Raw genomic sequence first — 6,000 nt, 5'->3', positions numbered from 1 at the left:
ATTGAGTACTGTCCGTGATACTTTTTTTATTTGCACTAACATACAATTTTGAGGACAAGCTTTCGGGGAGTGTCCCCTTCTTCAAGGTCCCCCACCCCCCAGTCTTTTCTTTTGCTTTGCTGTGTCTTATCTCTCTTATCTCTAGGCTAACCTTAGGCTTGTGTTTCTTTCTTTTTTTTTTTTTCTCATCCTCCACATCTCTTCTAACATTCTGCTAAAACTTTGTAACAGTACTGCTTGGACCTTGAAGAAGGGGACACTCCCTTAAAGACACTTGAAACTGAAATTATAAGATGGTCATACACCAGTAGAAATCTGGCTGAAAATGTTTACTTTTTAATGCTGCTAGAGCTTAGAAGGGATCCCATGGTATAGCGCAGAGGGTGCTAGTTCTCCTCTCCCCCTCCCCCGTTTTCTCTTCTTACAGGTTCCCATTGAGTACTACATACAAATTCCACTACTGGCAATAGCAGACTATTTGTGCCTTTCAGTGGACTCAGGGTACTATGTGCCACTGCCTTATAAAGAGTCTAGCTCTTTCAGCACTAGTGAAGAGAACCGAACCATGGCTCCCACCCACCCTCCCATATCATTTGTTACAGTTTATCTCACTGTGTTTTTATTAGTGGGGATTAGTCTAAAATAGTCTAGATGGACATTATTATTATACATGATTTATATAGCGCCAACAGTTTTCTCAGCGCTTTACAATATAAAGGGAGACAATACAGCAGCGATACATTTCAATACAAGAGGGTAAGGAGGGCCCTGCTCCTGGGAGCTTTCAATCTAATAGGAAGGGGCTGGTGGTACAAGAAGTAATAACTGTGGGGGATGGACTGATGGAAGAAATAGAAGATTTAGTTATTAGCTGAAGGCAGGATAGGCTTCTCTGAAGAGAGAGGTTTTCAGGGATCGCATAAAAGTGGGCAGGGTAGGTGCTAGTCTGACAGATGGTTGTAGAAAGTTTAATAGGATGGGGGAGGCTCTGGAGAAGTCCTGGAGACGAGCATAGGAGGAGGAGACAAGGGAGATAGAGAGCAGGAGGTCTTGGGAGGAGCGGATGGTTTGGGTGATATTTAGAGAGATTGTGATTGGATTTACTGCAATTGGATATTTGGTGGTGTATGTGCCTATGAAGCTATGGTAGGTCTTAATTTGGTTGTTTTGCGTTGTTAAAATTGGGGTTACCCTTCTTTGGGGTCAAATCAAAGTTTGTTTTCAATGTAGTGGCAAGAAAATTTGAAGAAGGATGCAAAATTTTTCTTGAACAAACAAAATTCCTATTGTGAATGTGGTTTTTATATGGGAAAAATTGTACATATTTGGGGAGATTTACTAAAACTAGAGCACTCAAAATCAGGTGCAGCTGTGCAAGGCAGCTTCTAACTTCAGCTGGTTCAATTAAGCTTTGACTATAAAACCTGGACACTGATTGCTTTCTATGTACAGCTGCACCAGATTTTGCACTCTCTAGTTTTAGTAAATCTCCCCCATTGCATTGAAACCTGTTTAATAGCAGGCCTGGATGACATTTTAAAGGCTTTCTAACAAAATTAGTTAACTCAATCATGGCAAGAAATAATGTTCTGATGAATGATTTTTCTATGACTGTTAAAATGAAAATATATATGTGTATGGCCAGCTTTAGACCAAATGGTTCTTTACAGGACGCCCAAATGCATGTTGTCATTTTACATCCTGTAATATGTTACATAAAATAAAGGAATAGATTATAGCTTGTCCATTGGAAGACATTAGTGGAAATGCTCAGTATAGCTCGGTTTTCATCAGTAATTTAATTTGAATTCACATGAAACCTATGTACAAATGCCTTCTGCCCTACACATAATGACCTGACAGCGAACAACAAAAACTATAGATTTTATTTAGTGTCATTAATTGCACAGCTTTTTGCTAATGATTTGCCTTCTTAGTTTTTCATCCACGCAATTAATGTATTTTTTTTTCCTAGCAGTGTCCTGTTTAACCCCTGCCTGACTTCTATCATTACCCCCCCTCCTCATTTCATCACTACCCTGCTGCAGCTGTCAGATTGAGGTCAGATAATAATCACACCTCTGATAAAAGCTTTTCCAAGTATCACAGCCTGGGGGATTCAAAAAGAGTGGTGGGGAGAGCTTGATATGCAATGAGAGACTGAGATGTGTGCAGTGACATGGGGAGAGACGCTTCACATAACAGGAACTCACAGAAAGGGAGTGATACATGAAAAAGGACGATGAAAAAAAAATATCGTAAGGCTGTGACTAAGACTCTTTCCCGAATTACAAACACACTGTGACTCAGACTGCCCAACACATCATAAAAGACTACAAGATTTGGGAGGCAGAGTAATAGAAAAAGTATGAAAAGGATTTACAAATACCTAGAAGCAAAATGTGGGAAAACGGAAATAAATTTAACCAGGGGAATTCCCCTGCGGTTTCAAACAAATGTTACAAATTACCTCCATGAACACTTTTACCATTTTAGATTTTATATATTGTAATAAATAAATAAAAAATATATATATATATTGTGCTTTTCTTTTATTTACACGGTTATATGACTCTATAGCTGGAGAGTGCAAAATCAGGCTCACTTCTACATAGAAACAGTGGTGTATTTAGGTTTTGTGCTGCCCTAGGCAACACAAAAATTGGCACCCCCAACAGAAAGAGCCTGACATTGCCCAAGAACACCCCTGCCCTCCACTACCACTGTCCTCTATACACCAGCCACCATCCCCCATGGCGAGAGAGAGAAAGACACTCACCTTTACACTCCGGACATCCCCAGGAATGAGAGTCGGGCTGTGCATACACTGTCATGATGAAACCCACAGCATCTCTCGAAACCCACCAGGTCCCCAATGCCGTGTGTGTCCCTTCTTCCATCCCTTCTTCCAAGGGGCAGTGCCGCCCTAGGCAAATGCCTTGTGGTAAATACATCCCTGCATAGGAACCAATAAGCTTCTAACCTCAGCTTGTTAAATTAAGCTTTGGCAATAAAACCGGGAAGCTGATTGCTTTCTATGCCGAAGTGAGCCTGATTTTGCACTCTCTAGCTTTAGTAAATAAACCCCTGTATATATATTTTATTTTATTTAGATAGTTATACAACTGACTCTCTCTCTCTCTATGTATATATATATTTATATATTTATATATATATATATATATATATATATATATATCAAAAATTAAAATGAGTACAAGATCTCTAAGTTGCAAAAATGTTCTCTTTACTTCAAGTGTATCTTCATACAAAAATTAGCGTGACTGCGGAGTTTCAAGCATAACACTGCTCTTCATCAATTGTAGCTTGATGAAGAGCAGTGTTATGCTTGAGACTGAGCAGTCGTGCTAATTTTTGTATGAAGACACACTTGAAATAAAGAAAGAATTTTTGCAACTTGGAGATCTCGTACTCATTTGTTTTTGGATTTTATTTATATATATATATATATATATATATATATATTATACTGTATATCTTTTTACATTTTTTTCTTAATTTTATTTAGTTATAAGACTCTTTAAAGGTACTTATCTGCATAAATGAAATTTTCACCCTTTAGCACATTGTTGTAAGTTGTCCTGTGCTGCAGATGGTGCTATGTGATATGTCCTTTCACAAGAAAATAGTTTATCCATTTAGGGTAGAGCTTAGATGAACACATGCTGTTTTGGAAGGCAAAGCTCGGGAGGTTTACATAGAATTATGTGCAAGAAGGAAAAGCTGGAAGTACTAGATAAATTTAGTGGCATTGGGGTTGATAACAAAAATGACAAATATAATACAATAATTTCATGTAAAGGTCTCCTCCATTTATACAAACATGAAAAAATATTACATTTTCTATATTCTGTCATTGATTTATTGTTGAAGACAAAAAATAAATATTTCAAACCACCTTTGCTAGGAAGTCCATGACTCTGTGGCTTTCCATTTTTTATTTCAATCATTTGTATTGAGTTTTCAAAAAGGAAAAATGTGTTACAGCAATACATTACGCTACTAAGGACTGGAAATTGCCCCATGGAGAGGTTAAACACAAGATCCACAGGAGTATGTTCTTGAGTACAGTAACATACAGTATCTTAGAACAGAGGGTGGCTTTCCATTTTGATATTTTTGATGAGGTTGATCAGTAATATTATGTAAAAGAAAGTCTTATGTGTTTCAGAAATATATGTCATTTTTACTTTCACTGACGCTGTGAATATAAAGCTCAACTCTGATATATATATATATATATATATATAATTATTTTTTTTTTTTTATTAAAGCTGGATGGGGGAAGATCCCCTGATTGGATACAGCTGCTGTTCATGCAAACATTTTCTGCCCAGCTCAAAGGGTGCCGTTAGAGATGTCTGCAGCTCGAATTTCAGCTGCTTCATCAGGATTCAGTCCATATTCAACCTGCACATGGTCAGCTTTTTTGGATAAAGTAGTTTTTTTATGCTGTCTGGGGAGATTTCCCCACAATTCCAATCACAGTGACAGGAAAAATCTCCTCAAGGGAGGCACAAACAGCAATAAAGATCTCCCCGCTCTCTTGGAAGGCACAGCACATGCTGGACTGGGGCCACATGAAGGGACACTGGCCACCCCAATACCTTGGCTGGCTCCCACACTCTTGCACTAAGCCTCATTAGAAGCTGAAGCCTTGCTCAGAAGCGCTGATTGCAGGTCCTGTCGAGATGAAGTTTAGGGAGGTGTAAAAACATTAAGCACATGTGAATTTCTTCCAGGGGTCCAACCAAGGCAGAGGATTCCTCCCAAGCTGCACCAGAGCCTTAGCTGATGGGTGTTTTGGTGCCAGGCCTGGTGAGCCCCTCAAGGCACTCCTAGAGGGATTCCTAATGTTGCGCTGGACCCTGGGAGCCATGTCAGGACATATGTGCTCTGAAAAACTTCCTTGAAAAAATCCAGAAGTAAGAGTTTTCCCCAACAGAGCTTCCTTTCAACTGAAGACCTCTAGAGACCCCTAGCTTGACCACCCCCTGTGACTCCACCCATTCCTGGACTGGATTCCAATCAAGAAAGTTCCTACAACTTATATTTTCTTCCAGACTAGGCTCCTCCTAGTCCCAAACCCCTTTAACCCCTGTCATGACAGCCCTCCTCACTGCACTAGGAAATGTTAGAGACTCTGTTGGGTTATTTATTTATTTTTATTTATTTTAGGTACTTATGTAGCACTGTCAATTTACACAGTGCTTTACATATATATATATTGAACATTCACATCAGTCCCTAACCCTCATGGGGTGTACAATCTAAGGTCCCTAACTTACATACACATATTAGGGCCAATGTAGACAGGATCCAATTAACCTACCAGCATGTCTTTGGAGTGTGAGAGGAAACCAGAGTACCTGGAGGAAACCCATGCCGGCACAGGGAGAACATGCAAACTCCATGCAGTAGGCACCATGGTTGGGAATCAAACCAACGACCCATTTACTGCAAGGCAGACGTGCTAACCACTAAGCCACTGTGCCGCCCGGGTTATCATTGCTGCCTGTGTTCCCACTGGAAAGATTTCACATTGCTTTCTTCCCTGAGGTCATCCTGGGTGGGTAATGTGACAGAGTTTCACTAAAGTCCCGTATACACGGTCCAGATATCAGCCGGTTATGTCCAGTTCAATAAAAACCGATCCATATTCAGTCCATGTACACCCACCTACCCGTGCATCCTGGAAAATTAGCCCCCGATCAGCATCTGACCAGTGCTGACAGCCAATGGCTGCCAGCACTAATCGGTGTGTTCCGGTGGGGGGCAGTCCTCCTGTCAGAACATATTAGCTCAGCAGAGAGATCATTGTACTACACTATATGATCAAAAGTTTGTGGACACCTGATAATCTCACCTACTACAATATATGGCAAAAATGATATGACACCTCCTCCTAATTATTGAGTGCAGGTGTTTCCAATTAATATTCTTGTTAATGTTACAGCATACGAAGAAATATTAAACAAC

This window comes from Staurois parvus, unplaced genomic scaffold (genome assembly GCF_062004578.1).
Source record: "Staurois parvus isolate SC_StPar_1 unplaced genomic scaffold, SC_StPar_1.0 ptg000105l, whole genome shotgun sequence".
NCBI classification, from domain to species: Eukaryota; Metazoa; Chordata; class Amphibia; order Anura; family Ranidae; genus Staurois; species Staurois parvus.
The sequence above is the reverse complement of the archived record's forward strand: the minus strand, read 5'-3'. Positions refer to the sequence as shown.